Source organism: Panulirus ornatus, chromosome 53, assembly GCF_036320965.1.
Source record: "Panulirus ornatus isolate Po-2019 chromosome 53, ASM3632096v1, whole genome shotgun sequence".
Taxonomy (NCBI): domain Eukaryota; kingdom Metazoa; phylum Arthropoda; class Malacostraca; order Decapoda; family Palinuridae; genus Panulirus; species Panulirus ornatus.
The window spans coordinates 1315081-1342500 of record NC_092276.1 but is presented as its reverse complement, the minus strand read 5'-3'; the positions used below and the strand labels follow the sequence as shown (position 1 = coordinate 1342500).

Genomic DNA, 27420 nt, shown 5'->3' with positions numbered 1-27420 from the left:
CGCGGTACATCAATATTTTTATTCAGCATGGACGATATATCGTAAGTCTGCGCGGGCAATGGAAATTTGAACAGACACACACGAAGCCCCCCAAAGCCTACGTCACCCATCGGGATCGAACGCCGTTGCCCATCAGGCAAAATTGATGTACATCAATGCTGAGTGATTCAAGGAACCTCACCCACACATATATCAGCAACCATTACATATTTAACCCCCCCGAGTACACATGCCCCAGGATCTGTCAGTGGGTAGGTTTTCGGTCAGTCTTGGGGTAGGGGGGTGGGTGTGTGAATAATGTCTGACAGCCAGACAGTGTACTGGGGTGGATAGTATGCTGTTTATTGATCAAGGAACAGCAGGGTGTGTGTGTGTGTGTGTGTGTGTGTGTGTGTGTGTGTGTGTGTGTGTGTGTGTGTGTTTGCTCGTCCCTGCCTGACCAGATTGACCGAATGCATGGAGCTCGACTACCCTCATGGCACAGACACCCTGACAGACAAACAGACAGACAGATAGAGATACAGATAGATAGATAGATGGATCGATAGATTGATAGATAGATAGATAGACAAGGGTTAATACCATAATCACTGAAAGCTACACTTGCAACGAACTTTGAGAATGAGTTTGAAGGTTAGAACGAAGAATTCCTCTCTAACACAACTGTAATGATACTGTTAGTCAAGGTGTGAGCCAGCCGATCCCTAAGAGAGAGAGAGAGAGAGAGAGAGAGAGAGAGAGAGAGAGAGAGAGAGAGAGAATCTTCAGAATACGTGATATCTGACTGCAGATCCAATGGGTGTACGTCATCTGAATTTCTTCGACGCTAAGAACCGCATTAAAAAAAAAAAAGCAAAAAAAAAACGCAAACTATACACACATATCTTTCCCACGAGACTTTAAACGACTTGGAATGCAGCCAGTGTGTATAGAATTACACGCCAGGCGAGCCATTAGGAATAATGAGGCAGCGGGACAACCCTTCAATTAGATTAAGTAAAAACGTACGTACGGAAAAAATGACATATGACTCGGTGTATATCCAGGTTTATAACACTTTAACATTACACCTTGACATGCTAAGCTAGCTAGCGTTTATAGTACAGCTAAATGTAGCGAAGCGTTCACAAATATGACATTATTTTTTTTTTTTTGTCTATAATCGATAGTGCAAACCCAAATTTATGTATATGAATTAGAGATTTCTATTAGCCTTTTTATTTTTTACCATCCATATCTTCAGGGAGTAATATAATACCCGTGTATATAGGGTCTATATATTCAATGTCGATATGATATAGAAAAATATATATTTTAAAGAATATGTGATTGAATTTTGAAAATTTAACTGTAATTCATCTTGCCTCATGGATGTCAATTTAAGTAACACAGTATGGGTGACTCTCACACTATCGCCTTCAACTGATTAAAATGAGATTAATATAATCATTTTGTGTCTTCCAGCGAGTAATGGCAACGATTCCTAATATGATAATTGCTGGATAGTCCATTTTCGATCTATATTTTTTTTCATGGGGAATTGGTCATGTCTGTGGTCGAATGATTCACATCACAACCCATTGGTCACTGGTTCGAATCCAGCAGCACACTCGACTTGTGTGTGGTGGCCCCTCCAGTTTCAGTCCACCCAGCCAGGCATCTGTGAGACGCTACCAACTCCCAGTGAGAAAAGAGGTTCAACTCAGCTTGTGGATTAACATTACGAATCAAATATGTGGAGAGAACACTGACCCTATGTGAACCTGTATGATATGTACTTAGAACACAATGCTCGAGAATATGTGAGCATTGCTATCATCCACGTTAAATGGATAGCTTGGGATCTTTATTAAGTGGGACTTTTTGACTGTCCCCAGTTACATCTATGCACTTGACTGTCTCCAGTCTTCCTAGCTGTGTGCAGGACTGTTTCCACTCTTCCTAACTGTGCACATGACTGTCTCAGTTCTCTCTCTGCACATGACTGTCTTGAGCCTTCCAACTTGTGCCCATGACTGTCTGCATGCCTCCTAGCTCTGCACACGACTGTCTGCATGCCTCCTAGCTCTGCACATGACTGTCTGCATGCCTCCTAGCTCTGCACATGACTGTCTGCATGCCTCCTAGCTCTGCACATGACTGTCTTCAGCCTTTCAATCTCTGCACATGACATTCTCCAGTCTCCCTGACTGTACACACACCTGACTATAACTGGTGTTATGACACATCTTACATTCATACAATGCCACCTGGTCTGTCCAGCCTAAAGTGGTGTTGCCTTTGGGCCTCATACAAGAGTAAATTCCTGCCTCATGCATTGTGCTTCCTGTAATAGTGTCGTGGAACCACAGATCCACAACACTCTCCGTCAGTGTGATTTCCATCCGTTGAGCTTTCATCACAAGTTGTAAAAGCCGTTTTATCTTCACTAAAACTTCCTTTCCTTATGTCTTTGTCATGTAACATTCCTTCATGCCACTCGATCGGAAATAAGGAGGATATAAGATTTAATTTGACGATCCGTTTTTGAAGAATTGCGTTAAAAAAAATGCTCTTTGAAAAATTTAATGTATTTTTTTCTTTATGAACGAGACGCATTTGAGAATTCTGGAAATTGTTTTCCATTGTTCGGCCCTGAGGTAAACAATGGGAGGACACTTACAGCTCGGGCAAACACAGTGTCATCTCATGCTGTCTCATACTCCAGGAGGAGGGAGGGACCATTCCACCCTCCCCCCAGACGCGCCCTCGTCAGCAGTCTGCCAACACACCCCGCCACGTCTTATCTCCTGCAGCCATAGAGTTGGGGAAACTGTGTGTGTGTGTGTGTGTGTGTGTGTGTGTGTGTACGTAATTATTCGTGCGATAAGGGAAGGGAGTTTTACGATGGGGCTCCTAATCTCCTCCCTGGAAAGAGGAGGAAGAGTCATGATAACACCTATGCATAACAGCAAATTCTAGGCATTAATAATGATAACGTCCCGGGCCTTAGGAGCATATGAGCCAGGAAGGGTATGAGCCAGGAGGTTATGAGCCAGGAAGGTTCTGAGCCAGGAAGGGTATGAGCCAGGAAGGGAAGTGGAGTACTTTAGATACCAGGGGGTTAGACGTGGCCCCGGATGGAACCATGAGCGAGCAGCTGACTGGAGTGTGTCGTAGGATGGAGTAGGAGGATAAGTTACCCGAGTGTATTAAGTAAAGTAGGAGAGGAGAGGTCTGTGTCTGCGAGGGTCAAGACGGATATTTTCGAACGTAAGGGAGTTGCGACGGTGTTCGTATGGATGTGTCCCCCGACGCAAAGAAGAAAGATTGAGGGTGTGAGAGACGTTGGAAATGAAGTGCAAGAGGACAGTCTGTAGTGTGAAATGGGTTGATCGTGGAGGGAATAACAGTGCTAAAGAGAGGTATGGTAGCAAGCGCAGTCGGGTCGAGAGAGTTGACCAGGGTGCGCTGAAATGATTGGTACAGACGAAGGGGAAGAATGACGAAACATTGGCTCAGAAGATCTACTTGTAATTGGAAAGCGAAGATGGGAGGAGGAGGACCAATAACGAGACAGAAGGAGGGTTTGAAGGAGGCTTAGGGGTTTTATGGCGTGAGCATTCAGTAGGGTGAATGACATGAGCGGGATAGAATTAATTGGGTACATGTGGTATACAGGGGGCGACGTGTATAATATATTTTCAGTATTTCTATTCACTGCATTGGTTCTGTAATTAAACTTCGTAATACCTCTTTTTATCGCTATAAATGTTATATCGCCTCCAGGTTATCGTGTTATTCATATATATAGTTCATTATCTGAAGAATCTTTGCTGATTAACACCAGCCAATCGCTTTCAGCGGAGCCAGAGAGAGAGAGAGAGAGAGAGAGAGAGAGAGAGAGAGAGAGAGAGAGAGTGTGAGACTCTGTATAAAGTCAGATTTTCTTTTTTCTTTTTTTCAATCCACTGAAATTGCGACACCCCCCTTCCCCGTGGAGTTGAGTGAGGTCATCGTGTATCATCTCACGTGACCCGCTCAGCTTTAGTTATTGCCGTGATGAGAGGCAACAACACCACCGCCCTCCGGCTGTCTTAATGTCGTGGCTAGATAACCCCCCCATCTTTCGCCTTCCTTCCCCCCTAGAACTGGCACGGGATGGAGGAGGGGGAGTAAATACGAGGACATCGCTCTTGCGCGAGGGAGTGAGTATCTTCCTTCTTCCCCCCTGAAGGAAACACGTTGTCGCGGATGGTCTCCTCCGCCTCTCTCTCTCTCTCTCTCTCTCTCTCTCTCTCTCTCTCTCTCTCTCTCTCTCTCTCTCTCTCTCTCTCTCTCTCACTAGGCAACGACTCCGACGTTGGAAAAGTACTTCCCTCACCTTCTCGTTAACGTAAGGCATGATGGAAGGACAAATTGGTCGTCAGGGGATGTGCTCTCTCTCTCTCTCTCGTAAAGGCGTGGTGGACAGGGGTGTGTGTGTGTGTGTGTGTGTGTGTACGGAAGGAAGAAGCTTGGGAGCGGAGAAATGAAAGGAAGAGAAACGACTCCTTTTTCTTTTTTTGCTCTCCCTCGCGCGCGCCATTGGAGTCCAGACCTGGATCCAGCCCGTTTATTAAGGTGGGACCTGTTAGCAAGGGGGAACCCTGACACTGACGACTACACAGTGATTCACCCCTGATTAGATCACTCCCACTGTGATTAGCAATGAGTGTATAAAAAAAAAGAATAATACAAGAAATAAGGCTATGATAATAATGCATTTCCAGTGGTAACGAATTGTATTCTCACTGGTAACGAAATGCATTTTCAGTGGTAACATAATGCATTCCCAGTGGTAACGTAATGTGTTCTCAGTGGTAACGTAATACCTTCCCAGTGGTAACGACGCAGGGTGTTTGTTAAGCGTGCCAGGAGCGGTGCCTTACGTTATGACGTTATTACGTTATTCGTTCCATGCTAACCTACACAGAGGCCTAGTGGGCTCCTGTCCTTGGCCGTTGTGACCTTCCTCTTCGTTATTCTTGCACGCAACTCGTAATTCTTGGACGCAACTCGTTATTCTTGGACGCAACTCATTATTCTTTGACGCAACTCATTATTCTTGGACGCAACTCGTAATTCTTGGACGCAACTCGTAATTCTTGGACGCAACTCGTAATTCTTGGACGCAACTCGTAATTCTTGGATGCAACTCGTTATTCTTGGACGCAACTCGTTATTCTTGGACGCAACTCATTATTCTTGGACGCAACTCATTATTCTTGGACGCAACTCGTTATTCTTGGACGTATTCATGTGTTCGTCTGTTAGTATGTGTGTATGAGCAAATGCTTTTAACTTTACTATGGTCTCATCGGCCATAAGAGAGGGATATGGCACAGTGTGGCTTCAGGGACACACAACATAGCCAGACTTCAGGGACACACAACACAGCCAGGCTTCAGGGACACACAACACAGCCAGACTTCAGGGACACACAACACAGCCAGGCTTCAGGAACACACAACACAGCTAGGCTTCAGGGACACACAACACAGCTAGGCTTCAGGGACACACAACACAGCTAGGCTTCAGGGACACACAACACAGCTAGGCTTCAGGGACACACAACACAGCCAGGCTTCAGGGACACAATCACAGTGAGAGACTGTAAATACAAGATCGCATGAGCCCCTCACCAGGAGGCCGCTCGCCTCCCAATCCGCTAAAAGCCACTCGTGTGTGGATTCAAACCATGGAATAGTTTTAACGTCAAATATATATATATATATGTTTTTCCCCTCCCCATCTCTCTTTCTTTCTTTTCTGCTTCGTGATGAATGAATACCATACTCTCTTGACGGGGACAAATGGCATCGTCTAGCTGGTACTCCATACCCGGAAATCGAAAGGTATGTTTCTCTACAAAGGATTTCCCAGAAGAGGAGAGACATCGCTGGGGGAACAGATGATGACCGCTGGTGTTGACTGATGTTGTAGAGGGACACTGGGAAGGGGAGCCGAAGGGAGGGGAAAGTTGAGGCTGACAAAGGATTACCATTATATAATTTTTTTTCCCTGGGTGGGGTGGGGGAGGAAAGGGACCATAGGATGAGACAGAGCAACAGTGGCAGCTAATTGCTCAAGGGCAGGTAGGGCAAAACGCCCGTTGCGAGGTAGGTAGAGAGGGTAGGTCGTCGTGGTATAGTGAGGTCGTGGCGTACCTAAGGGTGCTGACATGCACGATTGGTGACTACTGGGGAAGGAATCGTCCTAGGGACACAAGTCTTGGTCCTAGGATTTGCTAGGAGGTCTTGGCGGACCCAGGACGGTGTGCCAAAGACTTGAGGAGATAGATCCTCTACGTTGAACGGCATGTAGTAGGTGTGTCTCTCTTTAGAACCTTCCCTCATCTACCTCACTCAATCTGGTCATGTACCTCCCTCATCCAAGCTTCCTCCCAGCTCTCATAACCTCCCTCATGCAACCGGGTCTGTTCTCATACCGCCCCATGTACCAACCTCCCCAAGTCTCTGCCAAACCCCTGTTGTGTTCAAACCTCCCCAGTTCTCTACATCCTTCCTCGTCTAATCTCCCCAAGGCTTTTCTCCCCCCTTCCCCTCCCCTCTTGACCAGTCTTGTGCCTCCCCCTCCTCAACACTTCTTCTGTCTCTCCCTCCTCAACACTCACTCCTCTCCCATCCACCCCTCACGCTCCCGTTCCTTTGCCCGTCAGTATTCTTACCTCCCATCCTGTCATGTTTTTCCCTCTTCCCTCCGCCACCTTCCTCCCTCACTCTCTCGTGTTTCCACACATCTACACGTCGTCATTTTCTACAGGACTTTGGACACAGTCGTACAACTCCTCCCGTCAGTCATCATGTGATCCCACCATCGCACTCGTCGTGTGGCAACGCATCCCGTCGTACGTCGGCGCGTCCTGTGCGTCTACAAGTACGTCATACGTCTCGAACGAGACCTCACGACGTTGCGTTGCACCACTAGCCCCTCCCCTTCCTGAAAACCACGCACCCTCCAACCATGATAAGTTTGGAATGTGTTATCGTTCTTGCGTTCATCATCAGCGCCTCGTGGTTCCTCTCTCTCTCTCTCTCTCTCTCTCTCTCTCTCTCTCTCTCTCTCTCTCTCTCTCTCTCTCTCTCTCTCTCTCTCTCTCTCTCTCTCTCTCTCACCGTCGCATGAAGGAGGCTCTGACGTCAGGGCAAAAACATCTCTGTGAGAGGAAGTTCTTAAAAGCCTCCGTTGATGACCCATTACCCCAGACGGTCATCGTAGGGTGGGGTAACCATTAGCCGATGCTGAGGGCGGCCCATTAAACCAGTCTGCATGATGCTGAGGACCTATTGGCTGAACTAGGCGATACTGAGGGGCCCCATTATCCAGCCCATTAGATAGGTCAGCGTGGTGCCAAGAGGCCCATTGGACGAGTCAACATGATACTGAGGGACCATTGAATAGTCCAGGTTATACCGAGGGCCCATTATTCTGGTCCATGTGATGCTGAGGGCCCATTATCCTGGTCCACGTGACGCTAAGGGCCTGAGGCAGTGTCCGTGGTTGATGCCTCCTAGCCTGAGGCAGCGTCCGTGGTTGATGCCTCCTAGCTTGAGGGTTAATTCCTCTTAGCTTGAGGCAGCGTCCGTGGTTGATGCCTTCTAGCCTGAAGCAGCGTCCGTGGTTGATGCCTTCTAGCCTGAAGCAGCGTCCGTGGTTGATGCCTTCTAGCTTGAGGCAGCGTCCGTGGTTGATGCCTCCTAGCCTGAGGCAGCGTCCGTGGTTGATGCCTCCCAGCCTGAGGCAGCGTCCGTGGTTGATGCCTCCCAGCCTGAGGCAGCGTCCGTGGTTGATGCCTCCCAGCCTGAGGCAGCGTCCGTGGTTGATGCCTCCTAGCTTGAGGCAGCGTCCTTGGTTGATGCCTTCTAGCCTGAAGCAGCGTCAGTGGTTGATGCCTTCTAGCCTGAAGCACCGTCCGTGGTTGATGCCTCCCAGCCTGAGGCAGCGTCCGTGGTTGATGCCTCCTAGCCTGAGACAGCGTCCGTGGTTGATGCCTCCTAGCCTGAGGCAGCGCCCGTGGTTGATGCCTCCCAGCGTGAGGCAGCGTCCGTGGTTGATGCCTCCCAGCGTGAGGCAGCGTCCGTGGTTGATGCCTCCCAGCGTGAGGCAGCGTCCGTGAGTTAATAAGCATTTTTGAGGCTTGAGGTGTCTCTAAGTTGCTTCTTCGGCCGGAGGGGTAACTCAGGTATTTTTCAATGTCTGTCTCCCATTCTGACGGGACCCCCTCGAGGTATTTCAATAAAGACGGGATGAAAAAAAAAAAGGGGGGGATGGGGGGGCGTTTGAGGTTGAGGTGGGCTGGTGATTGCGTGTGTGTGTGTGTGGGGGTAGGGGAATATGTGGGGGAAGGATGGTAGACGTGCGTAGGGGTGGGGAATATTTGTGTGAGGGAATGTGGTGGAGGGTAGGGAAGACAGCCAACATTCCCATATGTCCAACACAGCCACGCCCATAGATCTCAGGTGCGCAACACAGCTGACACACAGATACGCTCCCTGAGCCGGATGTGTTACGCATCTAGCGTAGATCGCCTGTAGTATGCTGTTCTCTCCCATGCTGTTTCTGGCTGGGATGGTACACCCATCCCATGCTGATCCTGGATGGTATGGTACACCTATCCCATGCTGATCCTGGCTAGTATGAAACCCTCTCCTTGTCTCCCATCATTCTGTCAACCCTCCATCATTTCACTGCCTCAATAATTACCCTAAAATGCACATTGACTCGTGTGCTTGACCGAAATAAATGAGATTAATATGCAAATGTGTTCGCAGCTCCATCCCCACCCACCCTGAAGGACCCAAGTTTAAGTTTGAGACGTAGGATTAACTTACTCTGGTTAACCGTAGGAACTCTGTAGCCCATCTCCTTCCTGACCAACGTAGCTTTTTGGAATTAACGAGAAAGGGAAAAAAAAAAGATCATGTTTAACGAACCTAACAGAATTCTTTTCGTCAAATATAATCGCTATGATTTAAATGTAATTTCAGTCGATATCCATCCAGACTTGTTAAAAAAAACATTTGATGTAGCTTAATGTTAAAGATGGTTAAGTGTAAGTAAAGAGAATTGATTATGCGCTTGGATCGTAGATTGGCAGAGACGGTAAACAAAGAATGGTATTAAATTAGGAAGCATATGATTGGCTCTGTGTGACATGAGAGTAAGACTCGTAAGAGTATTACTTAGTGACTGAGAGAGATATTAACAAACTGATTCAAGTATCAGATGCATGGAGAAAATGACTTTGAGTTCAGACACATGCATATGAATGGGATTTGGCAAGAAAGGTATTGAATACGAATGAGACATTTGGTAAGAAAGGGATTGAATACGAATATGAGACATTTGGTAAATAATCGTTAGAAGTACAAGAAGGGAAAGAGCATGGAGTAGTGCCTAGAAGTGCTTAAAGCAGTACTCAACTGCATCGTTAGAAGTACAAGAAGGTGAAAGAACTTGAAGTGTGATCAGAACTACGTGCAACAATGCTTAACTACATATATTAAGATACTGTCAGGTTACGTAGCTGCAAGTATCAAACTGTAAGACGAAAGACATCATACTAACTCTTTCACAACGCTCTGGTCAAACCTCACTTCAAACACGGTGTACTGTTTCTGATCAGCAAACTTTATCAAAAACGAATGAACTCCAGAGCTAATACAAGAAAGGGTAACAGAACCAATTCCATCACTCCAAAAAAAAAGAGAAAAAAGAAACACAGACTCGGGGAAGATATGACAGAAGTTTTCAAACCACTGAATAATTTCGATGATATGACTTGCTGTTAATTCCCCCCACGTTAGTTAGAAATACTTTCACCAAAAATAGCAAGTGTGAAGTTAAAGAAGGAGTTATAGCTTCTTCAGAATCAGAGTTATAGAGATAATAGGATAAGCTACAATCAGATATAGTCAAAGACTATCAGTATATCTGAAACACATCGAGTCAGACCCCACGGTGATATTAATGACCAATGAATAACAAATGTAAAGTCTTTAATTCACCTATTCAAAAATATCCGTGTATCTGCGAGTCATTCAGCTTATATTTTCTCTTTACGGATTAGCATTGAAGACCTTTCGTGGAGTATCTGGCCTCTGTGATGAGATTAGATTATGTTTAATGTCCATCGATACTCTTCAATAAGATCTGTACCTCAGTATTGTTCTCCCTATATGCTGTATGGGGTTTCTTCATAGCCATTTCCCTGCTAGTGGACGTGCTATTTGGAATGCTGTTTGCGGTGGAGGTGTCTATCTTCCTCACTATTCTGTCTTCATCTATAGTGGTAGGAGGAGCCTTCTACTTTACTGTCCTGTCATCATCTACAGTGGTAGGTGAGGAAGAACTTTGTGCTTTACTATCCTGTCTCTTTCTATAGTGGTGGACGAGGAGGAGACATTTACTTTACTATCCTGTCTCCATCTTCCTCTATAATGGTGGGTGGTGGGAAGCCTTCTTCCTCACTGTCTTGTCTCCATCTTTAGTCGTGGGTGGGGAGGCGCCTTCTGCTGTATTGTCATGTCTCCATCTGTAGTGGTAGGTGGGGAGGCGCCTTCTGCTGTATTGTCATGTCTCCATCTGTAGTGGTAGGTGGGGAGGCGCCTTCTGCTGTATCATCCTGTCTCCATCTGTAGTGGTAGCTGGGGAGGGGCCTTCTGCTTTACTCTCCTGCTCCCATCTAAGTATATGGATGAGAAACATGGGGTACTATTGTTGTGCTCCTACAGATAACCTCCTCGTGGACCATTAGGTCGTCTGCTATCAGGCTCTCCCACCTACTTGTGAAGCCCAGAATCGCTGACGCAAAAGGGATGGGGGGGCTCTTGTCGGTGGCACAGATCTCTGTTGATCCGACGGTCAACTGTAAACGAGAGATGGGACACGTGATGAGCTGGAGCCCTATGGGTGGGAGTGAGCTGGGTGTCTAGGAGTGAGATGAGATCTTTGGCTAGGAGTGCGATGGGGGGTCTATGGCCGGGAATGAGCTAGGATCTGTGTGGCTATAGAAGTAAGGTGAGGTCTGTAGCTCAGACTGGGCAGCGTCCTGTGGCTGGGTAAGGGCTGCTTGAGGCTAAGTATAAGCCATGATGTGATAGGTGTTTACCATGAATGGGCTAGGAACCGTGGCTGAGAATGTGCCGAGGCCTAGGGCTGCTAGGGGCGGTTGGTAGGTGACTGAACATCAAGTTGCAACATTCAACAGCAGCGATTGAATTGAAGGCTGAAGATGACGGACTACACGAAGACAAATGAAGAGCCAGGACTTCAATAAAGGTTTCTGATCTCATCCACTTCACTATAGCCTCCTTAGGATCCAGTGGTCTGTTACTGCTTGAATTCCTCTGCCTTCCCTCCTCCTCTGTTTATATCTTCATCGCAACACATTCAGAGCGATGGACGGCCTCTGATGAAGGGAGTCTCTAAGGGACTCGTGATCAGTGAGATGATGATGAGAGACAGAGACGAGACTGTAAGATGTCCAGGGTGAGAGAGAGAGAGAGAGAGAGAGAGAGAGAGAGAGAGAGAGAGAGAGAGAGAGAGAGAGAGAGAGAGGAGGGGAAAGGGTATGTATGTATTCGCGTAGCACACATCAGTCATCAGTTCGACACACTTTAGCCATATATCTCACGACGTATTGACCAGTGAAGAAATTATTGGAGGCGTCGATTGGTTTCTGGAGTACGGACACTCGCTCCCACCCTGACGTGGGTGGAAGGACTCGACCTAACGAGAGAGAGAGAGAGAGAGAGAGAGAGAGAGAGAGAGAGAGAGAGAGAGAGAGAGAGAGAGAGAGAGAGAGAGACGGGAAAGATGAAGAAGAAGGAGAGACGATGAAAACGAAGTGGGAGAATTCTTCGAAAATTAGAATGACAAAAAGGAATCTGCAGAGCATTATTCCTTGCTGATTCTTGTGATAAATATTATTATAAGAAGCTTTTAACGTGGGGGGGGAGATAGTGGAAGCCCAAGCGTGGGGGGTAATAGGAAAGTTGAGGAGAGAGAGAGAGAGAGAGAGAGAGAGAGAGAGAGAGAGAGAGAGAGAGAGAGAGAGAGAGAGAGACGGTGGTGTTGATGAATGGATGGAAAGCGCCTTGAAGGTCGTGGTGGTGGTTGTGGTGGTCGTCGGGTGTGGTAAGGGATGATGATGATTATGGTGGTTATGTGCTCGCGAGGGTGTGGTAGAGGAGGGATTTGTGGCGATAGGTGGTTGTGGAAGGAGTGTGGTAGGGTATGGTGGTTGCGGTAGCGTTTGGTGGTGGAGGGAAGGGTTATGGTAAGGGGCTGTTGGTGGTAGAGGAGAGAGGGGGTTATGGTTAGGGGCTTGGTAGCTGTGGTGGTGGTGGTGGTGGAGGGGTTTTAAGGTGGCGGGGTAGGCCGTGTGCGCGGACTGGCGGGGTGGCTGGCTAGCGAACGGTGGGATCTGTACCGGGCCAGTGCTCCGCTGAGCTCCACCTTGGATGTGTGTACCCCAGGCGCTGGAGGCCTCACCACACCCCCTCACACGTCTACATCTCCAGATTACAACCGCTGGATTTAACAGAAACCCCCGTGCTTCCCTCCGCACTTGGCAGCGCGACCAGGACGCAGGTCCGCTGCGTCCACCCTCCGTCAGTAGGAGCTGGCCCGCCTTACTGGAGCGCATCGTAACCTCCCCAGCACGGCAATTTGTGGGAAATCATGCTAAGTGTAGGTGCGAAGGAGGCGAGCATTATGGTGTAGAGATAAGCCCTATTGACTGTGGCGACCGGCAGACTGGCATTTGTGGCCGGAAAATGTGGTCAAAGCGAGTGGACCACATCGACGAGTCATCCCTGGATGGGGAGAGGCGACGCGCCAACCTCCTCCCATTGAGGTGAGTGTCCAGCCTCACCCCTCACACACACACTCACACTCTCCCTCCAGTCCGGCCTCACCCCTCACACACTCACCCACACTCTCCTCCAGTCCGGCCTCACCCCTCACACACTCACACTCTCCCTCCAGTCCGGCCTCACACACTCACACTCTCCCTCCAGTCCGGCCTCACCCCTCACACACTCACACTCACCCTCCAATCTAGCTTTACTCTCACACACTCACACTCTCCCTCCAGTCCAACTTTACTCTCACACACTCACCCTCCAGTCTAGCTTTACTCTCACACACTCACACTCACCCTCCAGTCTAGCTTTACTCTCACACACTCATACTCACCCCCCAGTCCAACTTTACTCTCACACACTCACACTCTCCCCTCCACTACCGCATCTGTTTGTAAAGAACCTTATGACCATCTCATGAGCACAACTTTGATGCAATTCCATGGTTTTTTTTTTTTATCATGTTCCGAAGCGCCTGGTCATATAACATATCGAGAGAGAGAGAGAGAGAGAGAGAGAGAGAGAGAGAGAGAGAGAGAGAGAGAGAGAGAGAATTTCCATTCGTTTCAAATTTCTGGCGCCCCCACGGAAATTTCGAACTACTCTGGACATTGATAACGTAAAATATATTACGTATTTTAGGAGTGTGAAAATTCACAGTAAAACGTAAACCATTTCTTGTCTTGTCGCGCTACGAGATCTCTTTGAGAATGACTTTGATTACGAACATTTCCACTGGACAACAAAGATGCCATTCTCATGTTATGATACGGTTCTTCGGAGCATCTGAACGCATCAGTGGAGACTTACAGTGAACAAAAGTTCCTCAGTGAACATTCATTTCGAACCGCTTTGAATATTACGGAACGGAAAACGTCACAGACATGTGAAATTTCCGTTGAACTTGAACAGCTCAGGTCATACGTTCGTTAAACCTACATATATTTTGAACAGAGGCTTCCTAATCACTGTCCTTCGTTGAACAGCACATTTGAATATCTAAACTGATAAAACAAGTTTCAGCCTACGTAAACCTCCAGCTTCAGCTTACAGTCAGCTTGACTCCTGAAATCAAACTTGTACTTCTGTCTGAAATTTCACGAAGAAAAGTTACAACCCATTTTAGGATTGTTTAAATATTCTGTATTTCCAGTCTCTGTAAAATTCAGCCATGTTACATTATCAACCATTTTCAATATTGAAACGTAAAGATTTTAAATATTCAGTCACCTAATCTTGTTAATCTTTGGGAAATTAAAAAAATTCTAAATTTTCTGAATAAGAAAAAGGGTTCGCCAGGCCTCCGTTTTCGATAGAAGTTATTATCTCCCTTTTTAAAGTTGACCTTTCGTTTTCTTTTCATGTAAATGATTTTATATTTTCTGGCGTTACTGACCATCGTTTTCCTCAGATGAGATTAATGAATATTCGTCAAGTCTAGATGACATTAAAGATTGATTATATAATTACTGAATATTGCTCAGTCTAGATGGCATAAACTAATGATGTATTCAGACATCAGTGAATATTGATGTATTCTGACATCAGTGAATATTGGTGTATTCAGACATCAGTGAATATTGGTGTATTCAGACATCAGTGAATATTGATGTATTCAGACATCAGTGAATATTGATGTATCCAGACATCAGTGAATATTGATGTATTCAGACATCAGTGAATATTGGTGTATTCAGACATCAGTGAATATTGATGTATCCAGACATCAGTGAATATCGATGTATCCAGACATCAGTGAATATCGATGTATTCAGACATCAGTGAATATTGATGTATCCAGACATCAGTGAATATCGATGTATTCAGACATCAGTGAATATTGATGTATCCAGACATCAGTGAATATTGATGTATTCAGACATCAGTGAATATTGGTGTATTCAGGCATCAGTGAATATTGATGTATTCAGACATCAGTGAATATTGATGTATTCAGACATCAGTGAATATTGATGTATTCAGACATCAGTGAATATTGGTGTATTCAGGCATCAGTGAATACTGATGTATTCAGACATCAGTGAATATTGATGTATTCAGACATCATTGAATATTGATGTATCCAGACATCAGTGAATATTGATGTATCCAGACAGATGTCTCTTGATACACATAGATCCACAAGCTGGATGATGCCAAAAGAAAGGGACCTTCTTACCTCATTCATCAATTTCTATGGGAAAAAAAATTCCTCTAAATTTCATTGAGAAAGTCAATATCAGTATTCTAAATACTTTTATAATACTATTTCGGATATTCATATCGTAGGGCATCTTCAATATCTAAAAAAAACTGCCTTGAATTTTTTTTTTTTTGAGGGTTGGGTTCAGTATTATCAAAACAGTGTCTAAACAGCTTGTCTAAGACCTTGTCCACCATCATACTGTCATTGTAAGGCTTTTCTGTAGTTCATCTAGGTGCCTAAACTGGTCGACAATATTCTCAAAAATTGCGATGAAAATAAGATAACTGTGCGATATCCATATACCTGACCGTCGCTAAATTTGGCGCGCTTTTACTAATGGATCTTTCGGGTCCATTAGGCCATCGAATATTTTCATCTAAACCTTGTTAAAAATTTTCGTAAATTGTATTTTCTTTTTATTGGGACGTCATCAGGAGAGACAGGGGGAGTCACTGTAGGAACAGTTGACCGACCTTAGTGTAAAGTAGAAGTCACTTTTTGCTATATGCAGATGATGCAGTCGTATTGGCTGAACCACAAAACTTGGACGAAATGTTTCAGACGCTTTGCCGATCTGTCCAAAAGGCAGTGACCTGGGAGGCGCTAAGTGAACATGAGTCAAAAGATTCCCTAGATTATGTTAGACGAGTTATGGTCTATCGGCTGACTTGTTCCAGTACAGATAGATGGAGAACACTCTCCATGTATTATCACATTGATTCTGGAGGATCTGAGAAGTTGTGGAAGAGTTAAAGTATTTTGGGGGAGTTTGAGTTGTCATAACCGCTATGTTCCACGTCAGTTTAAAGGACGAGGAAGTGTCCCACATCAGTTTAAAGGACGGACATGTGTCCCACGTCAGTTTGTAGGACGAGGAAGTGTCCCACGTCAGTTTAAAGGACGGACATGTGTCCCACGTCAGTTTAAAGGACGAGGAAGTGTTCCACGTCAGTTTAACGGACGGGGATGTGTCCCACGTCACATTTAATGGACGGACATGTGTCCCACATCAGTTTAACGGACGGGGATATGTCCCACGTCAGTTTAATGGACGGGAATATGTCCCACGGCAGTGTAAAAGACGAGGAGGTGTTTCGCGTCAGTTTGATGCGTGTAAATAGGAACCACTCTAGGGGCACCCCTGTCCAACGCCTCCACCTACAGGGCCTATGGCTCTCGTAGTTTCCCTAGTATGTACGGCGCTGCTTGGCATCAAGGCTTCCCTCGCGTGACCTGGAGTTAGAAAGGAAAAAAATGTAGATGCAAAAAGCTCGACGAGGAAGATGGGTAAGATTCCGTGGTTAGCGCCTCTATCATTACGTCGCTCGAGGCACACACTTACGTCTCCGACGGTAGTCTTACGTTGCGGACGTAAGACTTAAGCCTCTGTCAAAAGGTTACGTCCCTTTTCGGAAATCTATCGTTTATTGGCCTCTCTGTACATCTCCGTTTTATATTTTTTCTCTCTCTCTTTTCCCCTCATTCTTTCTCGCTGTCTGCATACATGCAAACACAAGAAATGGCGTTAATCGGCTACCCTCCCTACCATGAAAGATTTTAGACAGACAGACAGACAGACAGACAGACAGACAGACAGACAGACAGATAGACAGACAGATAGACAGACATACAGATAGATAGACAGACAGATAGACAGACAGACAGACAGACAGACAGACAGACAGATAGACAGACAGACAGATATATAGACAGACAGACAGACAGACAGATATATAGACAGACAGACAGCATCCTTCTTATTATCAAAGCTCTTCTGAACACAGCGGCAGTCTCCTCCACACATACTCCAGCAGACAGAAGGCCAGAGGGAGAGAGATACGTGCAACTAGCGAGCCAAAGAAGTGGACAGACAGACGGAAAGGAAGATAGTGAACACCACACACACACACACACACACACACATACCGCAATAGACAGGCACTCGATCGAGAAAGAGACAGGATTGGAGGGAAGTTTGGCAGCAGTGTAGGACGGTTTACGTAAGACAGTAGTAACAAGGAGAGATAATGAGGGGTCGTCGAGAATCTAAAGGACCAAAGAGATGTATTTTTTTTTCTTTTTATATTTTTCTCTCGTTTTACCCATGCAGATGCGAACTGGTTTGGACGCGTTGGGTATTGCTCTGGAGAGAGAGAGAGAGAGAGAGAGAGAGAGAGAGAGAGAGAGAGAGAGAGAGAGAGAGAGAGAGAGAGAGAGAGAGACAGACAGACACACAGACAGACAGACAGATTTGAGATCATGTAATTTGTATAAAAGCATCACAGTACAGATTTGATGTGAGAAAACGGAAGACCAAGATCAAACAGCCATGGACACATCAGATCAGCTACATCCAAATAGACAAGAAGAACAGCGATAGATAACAAAATAAGAAATAGGAGAAGAAACCAGAGACCCAGCAGAAAAAACAGAGACCCACTAACACACGCTTAGAGATGTCGGAATAGCAGACGACAGTAAAACCAACAAATAGAAAACGGGGGATGTGGACCTATACCTGCCCTTATGAGATGCTCTTTAAACTCCACCATTTAATACCCTTACAAGCCTCCCTGTGTTACCCAGGCTACGATATATATATATATATATATATATATATATATATATATATATATATATATATATATATATATATATGGTCGACGTTGGGGGAAGGAAAAGGATGACTGAATGCTATACCAGATATGAAAACACAATTATAACCAACAGTATCACCATTATGTCTCTACTTGTACAACCACCACCAGTGCCACACCTTCTCAAGAGGCTGTGTTTATATATATATATATATATATATATATATATATATATATATATATATATATATATATATATATATATTTTTTTTTTTTTTTTTTTTTTTTTTGCTTTGTCGCTGTCTCCCGCGTTTGCGAGGTAGCGCAAGGAAACAGACGAAAGAAATGGCCCAACCCACCCCCATACACGTGTATACATATATATACATACACGTCCACACACGCAAATATACATACCTACACAGCTTTCCATGGTTTACCCCAGACGCTTCACATGCCCTGATTCAATCCACTGACAGCACGTCAACCCCGGTATACCACATCGATCCAATTCACTCTATTCCTTGCCCTCCTTTCACCCTCCTGCATGTTCAGGCCCCGATCACACAAAATCTTTTTCACTCCATCTTTCCACCTCCAATTTGGTCTCCCACTTCTCCTCGTTCCCTCCACCTCCGACACATATATCCTCTTGGTCAATCTTTCCTCACTCATTCTCTCCATGTGCCCAAACCATTTCAAAACACCCACTTCTGCTCTCTCAACCACGCTCTTTTTATTTCCACACATCTCTCTTACCCTTACATTACTTACTCGATCAAACCGCCTCACACCACACATTGTCCTCAAACATCTCATTTCCAGCACATCCACCCTCCTGCGCACAACTCTATCCATAGCCCACGCCTCGCAACCATACAACATTGTTGGAACCACTATTCCTTCAAACATACCCATTTTTGCTTTCGGAGATAATGTTCTCGACTTCCACACATTCTTCAAGGCTCCCAGGATTTTCGCCCCCTCCCCCACCCTATGATTCACTTCTGCTTCCATGGTTCCATCCGCTGCCAGATCAACTCCCAGATATCTAAAACACTTTACTTCCTCCAATTTTTCTCCATTCAAACTTACCTCCCAATTGACTTGACCCTCAACCCTACTGTACCTTATAACCTTACTCTTATTCACATTTACTCTTAACTTTCTTCTTTCACACACTTTACCAAACTCAGTCACCAGCTTCTGCAGTTTCTCACATGAATCAGCCACCAGCGCTGTATCATCAGCGAACAACAACTGATTCACTTCCCAAGCTCTCTCATCCACAACAGACTTCATACTTGCCCCTCTTTCCAAAACTCTTGCATTCACCTCCCTAACAACCCCATCCATAAACAAAATAAACAACCATGGAGACATATATATATATATATATATATATATATATATATATATATATATATATATATATATATATATATATATATATTTAGTGTGTGTGTGTGTGTGTGTGTGTGTGTGTTCGGCTGATAAAACTCCAGAACAATAACTTTGACAAAAGAGGTAATAAAGTTCTGAACGAGAATCCAACTGGAGGCTTCTAAAGTTTCAATCTGATCCCTTCCCTCTGGCTAGTGATATATATATATATATATATATATATATATATATATATATATATATATATATATATATATATATATATATAGATAGATAGATAGATAGATAGATAGATAGTACAATTGATGTACTACAGTCTGTGTACTACAGCTGATGTACAACATGGAAGCCAGCAGGACTTCCTCCTCCTCCTACTCGTCCTCCTCCTCCTCCTCCTCCTCTTCCTCCTCCTCCTCCTCCTGCAGTGACCATTTCAGACAACTCCGTGAGGAGGAACACCTCGACGTCCATTTCCCCCCTCAAACACAAAGACGTTCAAGTTCTATGAGTTCGGTGTCGCTGGAGACGTCCTTCATACCCTTCGAGAATGTGGTGGATTCAGAACCCACAGAGGCGGATAACTGGTTGTGTTCTCCTCTTTCGTTCTCTCGCTCCTGGATTGGACAAGAGTAGAACCCCTTATTACATTACTCTTTCTTCTGCCATTAGCTCTCTCTCTCCACAGATGTCTTTAGCAAGAAGAGAGTCTAATCTTTAAAACGGTAGTTTCAGTAGGGGGTGAGTCCCCACCATACTTTATTATCAGTTTGTTTGATGACGCTTATGAATACCATTCACAGGGCCTGAACACGCGGCGCACGGTGCTGACTGCCGCTTCCCATAGTTTTTGTGAAGCGACCAGCCACACGAGGATTGGCCATGATAAGTCCCTCTCGTTGTTCCCTCGTCCTCTAACCTCACCACTCGTCAGCTTAAATTGGTATCGTTTTATACATTGATTTTTGCCTGTGCCACAAGACCTGCATGATGTTCGGGGAAAGAAAATGATATATGGCGAAAGTGATTCCAATAGGTCCGTCTCCTGCCCGTCTACCTGAAACTATTATTCAGCAGGTTTAAAATATTCACGAACGTACAGGACCAAGGATCACGGCCATATTGTCATAGACCGAGCTGGTCTGCGGAGGAAAGGATGAGATGAGAGAGAGAGAGAGAGAGAGAGAGAGAGAGAGAGAGAGAGAGAGAGAGAGAGAGATGGAGAGAGAGAGAGAGAGAGAGAGTTATCCCCCGGCTATTATAAGAGTTCCCACTCTGAGGGTCACCTACTGCGCACCGAGTCTCTTGTTGTTGGGGGGGGTCTATCTCTCTCGGTCTCGGTCTCGAGATCTCAGAAAGCTCGCTCGCCCTCGGGGGCTCAAGTGTGAGGCAGTTGGGTAACCCTGCCCCCTTCCTCCTCTCCTCCTCCCCCGTGTCTCCCCATGGTGAGGGAGGGGAGACAAGGTCAGCGTCGCACCAACACTGCCGCTGGAACAGCTTTATCGATCAGCCTCGTCGCGGGCCAGGTGTTACCATCTCTCCAGCACCATCGTGTCTCACGACCATCTCTCCAGCACCATCGTGTCTCACGACCATCTCTCCAGCACCATCGTGTCTCACGACCATCTCTCCTGCACCATCGTGTCTCACGACCATCTCTCCTGCACCATCGTGTCTCACGACCATCTCTCCGTCGTCGAGATTTCCCAACCATCTCACCACCATCGTATCTCACTACCATTTGATCAGCAACATCTCCCTACCACCTCACCTGCGACATCTCCCTACCACCTCACCAGCGACATCTCTCTACCATCTCTCCAGCGACATCTCCCTACCACCTCACCTGCGACATCTCCCTACCACCTCACCTGCGACATCTCTCTACCACCTCACCAGCGACATCTCTCTACCATCTCTCCAGCGACATCTCCCTACCACCTCACCAGCGACATCTCTCTACCACCTCACCAGCGACATCTCTCTACCACCTCACCAGCGACATCTCCCTACCACCTCACCTGCGACATCTCTCTACCACCTCACCAGCGACATCTCTCTACCATCTCTCCAGCGACATCTCCCTACCACCTCACCTGCGACATCTCCCTACCACCTCACCAGCGACATCTCCCTACCACCTCACCAGCGACATCTCTCTACCATCTCTCCAGCGACATCTCCCTACCACCTCACCTGCGACATCTCCCTACCACCTCACCAGCAGCATTTGTCTACCATCTCTCCAAAATCTTCCCTACCATCTCGCCAGCATTATCTCTCTGCCATCTCTTGAGAATTTATCCTCCATGGCTTCTATTATCTTTAATATATTCTCGGTGTTTAGGATTTACATTATTTCACATTAGTATTATCCAGATAATCCAACAGTTCATATAATAATAGTTTCTGCATTTGTGTATGTATATCATATGTAATTGTATATGTATTTATGTACTAGTGTATGTGTCGCATACGTAGTTGCATGAGTGTGTATTTATGTGTGGTGTGTTTATCATATGTAATTGTATATGTCTGTGTATACATGTGTTCGTGGTCACATACTTAGTTGTATGAGTGTGTATTTACATGAATGTATATCATGTGCAATTGTATATGTGTATATGTGTTAGTGGTCACATCCGTAGTTGTGTGCGAGTGTGTGTGTATGTGTCTTTACGTGTACGTATATCAGGTGTAAATTACCTATTTCTAAAGCGCGGGGAGGTGGAGAGAGAGAGAGAGAGAGAGAGAGAGAGAGAGAGAGAGAGAGAGAGAGAGAGAGAGAGAGAGAGAGAGAGAGTTCTACACTCGGAGTGGGGCTTTATATCCTAAAGTTTCTCAACCATGGAGTAGCCCCTTAAACTTCTGTAGTCTGCTGGCGTTTACCGTAGATTCTCGGTAAGTTTATCTCAACCATTCCCCACAACCCTTACACTAAAACTGCAGTCGTAATGGTTTAGGCAAATAGTTCCACGAAGTCGTTTTTATTCCTAGGAACATCGAGGCATTTAGGATTTTCCCCCTGGGTCTGTTTGCGAGCTCGTGCTAAGTTTGGCCGGGATCAAATGAAAACTTTGGCAGTTGGCAAACAGACTGGCTGGCGCTCCTCATACCCGTAGCACAAAGGAGCGAGTTCGAGAAGACAGTTTAATGGCAGGGTCTTAGATCAGTTGGTATCGTTTTAAGGAATCATGCTGGTAGGTGTGTGTCTGTATGTTGTGCTGTGTTCAGTGTCTGTTGGTAAGGTGATGTCTGTTGGTAGGGTGGTGTCTGTTGGTAGGGTGGTGTCTGTTGGTAGAGTGGTGTCTGTTGGTAGTGTGGTGTCTGTTGGTAGTGTGGTGTCTGTTGGTAGGATGGTGTCTGTTGGTAGGGTGGTGTCTGTTGGTAGGGTGGTGTGTGTTGGTAGGGTTGTGTCTGTTGGTAGTGTGGTGTCTGTTGGTAGGGTGGTGTCTGTTGGTAGGATGGTGTCTGTTGGTAGTGTGGTGTCTGTTGGTAAGGTGATGTCTGTTGGTAGGATGGTGTCTGTTGGTAGGGTGGTGTCTGTTGGTAGTGTGGTGTCTGTTGGTAGGGTGGTGTCTGTTGGTAGTGTGGTGTCTGTTGGTAGGGTGGTGTCTGTTGGTAGTGTGGTGTCTGTTGGTAGTGTGGTGTCTGTTGGTAGGGTGGTGTCTGTTGGTAGTGTGGTGTCTGTTGGTAGTGTGGTGTCTGTTGGTAGGGTGGTGTCTTTGGTAGGGTGGTGTCTGCTGTTAATTTGGTGTCTGTTGATAGTGTGATGTTTGGTGGTGTCTGTTGGTAGTGTGGTGTCTGCTGTTAGTGTGGTGTCTGTTGGTAGTGTGGTGTCTGTTGGTAGTGTGGTGTTACCCCATCCCCTCCATGCATCCTCTCCATATCTAGTCTGTTCGTAGGTACTTTCATCACATTCTTAGGTGTTGTATTACTGTATCCAGTATTGCAGGTTTTCGCTGTCCCTCACACCATCTCCTTCTACTGCCTCGCTCCCGTCATTTATACCCTTCAGCTGTTTCACCAACTCCCTCTTGATCCAATCAACACCACATCTTATTGGCCCAAAAGGAATCCTTCTATATATCTTCCCATTTTTTTCTTCTATCCTTCTACACTTCTTTCAAGGACAGATTCCCATCCCCTACAAACCTTTTAATCCACTTTCTTTCAGCGTCCTCATCAGTTATTCTTCTTTCCTTACCATCATCTTCCTTCTTTTATCACATTCTTCCCAATCCTGTTTTCTCCATCTTGTTCCTAACTTCTCCTAGGATATTCTCCCACTAAGACTTTATAATTACCTCACTGTTGTTTTGCATTGTCTTCATCTCAACATTGTGAAGCACAAGGAGCAAAGTTATTCGCCTCAGAGTCTGTATATATTCAGTAGCTACAAGCAAACCTCAGGGATCCAGGCCTTCGTCTGTCAGGGTGGAGCAGCTTGGCCATCGCTCCCCCCTCAGGTTGTCAAACACTCCAGCCTCCTCCAGGAAGATCGAGCAGTTCCGAAGCTTCATTGGGTTTCACGTGGGAGGGAGGGAGAGGCCTGCAGGGAGATCGAGCTGTTCCGAAGCTTCGTTGGGTTTTACGTGGGAGGGAGGGGGGGGGGGGCGTGCAGGGAGATCGAGCAGTTCCGAAGCTTCGTTGGGTTTCACGTGGGAGGAAGAGGGGTCTGCAGGAAGATCGAGCAGTGCCGAAGCTTCATTGGGTTTCACATGGGAGGGAGGAGCGAGCCTGCAGGGCCTATATCCACGGGTCTTCCCTCCGTGGCTCGATACTGGTCTGTCCAGAGGACCCGAAAGCATTACTCCAGGAGCCCAGCATCCACTGACTGTGCCACACTAGCCCTTCATCAGAAAGGAACTCGTCTCATCTACCTGCATCTGAGGTCAATGGTCTTTGACCTGACCTCGCATGAACCCAGTTAGGGGAGGAGGGGGAGGGCTATGGCCCCAAGGTGGCTCTTTTGTATCTGGCAGATTAATCAGTTTGTTGACACAACCTCTAATTTAAACATTCCGCCGTCCACATCTGTATGAAATTATTTGAACCCCGATTGTTGACTGTGTTTGCACCGTCAACACAACATGGTGGAGGCATGTTTGAGGATACCCTTTGGCCAGAGCAACACTGATCCATTGGAATATCCAGTGATCCACCTGACACTAATATGATCAAGGAGATGATTGGTTACCTGTCTTTCTCGGACATTTATAATCAAATCAAGATAAAATCGAACACTCGTGAATAGGGTGATGATGATGATCCGTTTCTTAGTGATGAAATGTACCTAAATTACGTATTGATAAAGGTAGCATTCGTGTGTGTGAAGCCATTATAAGGAAATGAGAGAACAAGTTAAGGTAGCAATTACGAAAGCCAACGGTGATTATGAGGTTAGGGTAACTCGATGAGTCAAAGTTGAATTCTAAAATGGCCTCATCAGATGTACGAAACGAAGATTCGAGGGAAAGCTGGGCCTTCCAGTCAATTTGCAGACCGATTTGCAGAGGGCAAAAGTCAATTTCATCTAGAATTACTTACCGCCGTCTCTCTTTGTTTACATGAAACGAAACGGGAAATATTCTTCGCGTCAGAGAAGTGTACAGGGAAGGTATAGATAAAAGGTTATATATATATATATATATATATATATATATATATATATATATATATATATATATATATATATATATATAGTGACCGACATGGCACGGACAAATAATACGCCCAAATCCAAGCTCATCGTCTTACTTAAGCCTCTCCCACGTACTGTTTCCTCTGGTACCAACTCTCCTCTTTCCCAGGCGTCCTCCCCTGTGCAATTTCCTCGCCCCTTTCCACCTCCCTATTTCTCATCTTGCCTCGTCCCTCGTTCTCTCTCTCTCTCTCTCTCTCTCTCTCTCTCTCTCTCTCTCTCTCTCTCTCCCTACCCATCCAGCCTCGTCAAGCGATGGCTGGTGGCAGCGGCTCTGAGATCAAGTCAGTGCCATCCCACCACCATCCAAATCTCTGCAGTTATAACGTTGCTCTGACTGCTGTTGCCCAAGCCTGGCCAGGGTGGAGAGGATGGTCGTGGACCTCGCGATGAGCCATTGGATTATCGCCACTCTGTGTTTATCTCCAGTTAGAAAAAAAAAGGGGGGGGATCAGAGTCTCGTGTATGACCATCATGAGAACGTCGCCAGAAGTGTACTACGAGGGTGGTTCTGTCTTCACCAGTTAGAATAAAGGATGTAGAATAGAGAGAGAGAGAGAGAGAGAGAGAGAGAGAGAGAGAGAGAGAGAGAGAGAGAGGCAGACGGACAGAGACAAAAACAGACAGACAAAAACAGACGAGGACTTAGACAGAGAGTTTACAAAAGGAGACAACATTTTGGTAAGATTTGCCATAGATGTTTAGAATGTGATTTGACCTCAGTAGTGGGAGCCAGAGAATGAGCATAACATGCTAACACGTATGTTCAGATGTGCACATATATACACACAAGTTGATGACTGTATATACAGTTACCTATGATTCGAAGCACACGCCTCTTCTTTCAATTGATTCCTTATATCTGTCGCTGTTCGACATGCGATTCTGTTTACTTTGCTTTCCAGAACTGATATATCATCTTTCTTTTGTTAATCCCTCTTCGTTCTTGGGTGTAATACAGTACGATCCTCTACTGTAATATCTTAAAGAGTAGAATTTAACACCATCTTCCACGCCTTCACTGTCACTGAGTCTATTAGCGCGTCGAAACCTTGATTAAGATTCGGATCTCACACGACCACTCACATCCGTCTTCTCACAACCAATTAGGTAACTTTCATTCCATTCAACAAGTCCCGTCTCATCAACCCGTTTATAATGTCCGTCTCCAACTCTAACCTGTGGTCTCACATTCTCATCCATCGTCCTCCTGGAACAGTTTCAGAAGCCATCTGGTGGTGGATTAGATACGCAATCCACCCGGTCATCTCCCCTTATAGATGTCGTTTCTCACTCTCTCGTGTCTAGACGGCCAGGTATTGTACACTCGGCTCATCATCTCATGTAGTCTCATACTTGAGTAGATCCTTTACGGGCAAGAGATCCTCTGTCTGCTCACTTAAATAGGTTCTTATAGGAAAGAGATCCTCTATCTGTTCCCTGATGACCCTCTCTAGCACCACGTAGACCAAAGGTACTGTAGTTCAGGGTAATGTCCCTTCCACCTATATTTTTTTTTCTTCTCCTCCTGAAGGTAGGTGCTGCATTTGTCCCCTCCGCTCCACTGGTACCGAGTCTGGTTGAAGGAGATCCCAGATAACGCCTCTGATGGCTCATCTTGGGCTTGTACAGTCATTGAGGTCGTGTGGCTGAGATAGAGTCCGATCCACGAGGTTTCTTCAGGGTCCTCTGCCTCTGTATATAGTGCGCCATTGGGATACCAGGAACCTCCATTGCATTCTTCTCTTATCCCACGAGAGTATGATACTGGAGGCGGAACGTGAAGTCTCTTTTGATGATGTATGATAGTTTCTAATCGTCTTTCCCCGAGAGTTTTATCTGCAGGGATGAATGTTAGCAGTGTCAAGTGAGGGTATGAATTAGAAGATTTAATCCTTTGCACCATTTTGTGATGACATCTTCTCCTGGAGGAAGGCATAGTCGAAATCACACGAGGAGAATAAATTCCTTGTTGATCCTGTCGTTTTTCTCCTCTGTCTCTTACCCGTTCATCTCCCGCACTCCTCATTTATACCATCCACTTCACTGTCTCAATACTTGGAGATACACAGTTTGATTTTGAGTAAAACTTTACCCATGATTACGAAATATGTTAAGGGTTTCCTTCACCCACAATAGTCTGTTTGGTTCCCTTTCCTTAGTGTGTGATGCTAATTCCATGGCATCTTGTACGCATCAACCTAACTACTGTTCCTCCAGTGTCATTAAGATTCAAAGTGATTTCCTCCCACCCTCATCTCCTGCTTTGGCATTTTTTGAAACTGTAACTTTATATTTCAGTCGTTCCCTCCACTTCAGAACCAACGCGAACCACTTCACATTTATATGTGTTTGAACTCGTTAATCTCGCGTGTCTTCAGAAAGCAACATGAACCATTTATGATGGTTTCAACTCGTTAATCGCTCGTGTTTAACGACCCTTTTTTTTTTTGTACCGGTAGGGAGGCATTTCCCTGGCATATTACAGGGAGGGAGTTCTACACTCGTGGAGGCCCAAGTGTGTGTGTGTGTGTGTGTGTGTGTGTGTGTGTGTGTGTGTGTGTGTGTCCTTCCCCTCAAAGTTTGAGCAAGGTTCCCCCCCCC

The 27420-nt window shown here is 45.8% G+C and overlaps 1 protein-coding gene across 17 annotated transcripts in view; it reads left to right on the top strand.

Annotated features, from left to right (window-relative positions):
* Nucleotides 1–27420, top strand: part of LOC139765155 (uncharacterized) — a 346502-nt gene that overhangs the window by 162664 nt on the left and 156418 nt on the right. Inside the window, exon 1 of one of the 17 annotated variants that reach the window (XM_071692361.1) lies at nt 12461–12901. The exons of the other annotated variants lie outside the window; for them this stretch is intronic. The gene's annotated coding sequence lies outside the window, so the exon portion shown is untranslated. Of the gene's footprint in view, nt 1–12460; nt 12902–27420 lie in introns of those variants that run through there. 17 annotated transcript variants of the gene reach the window in all.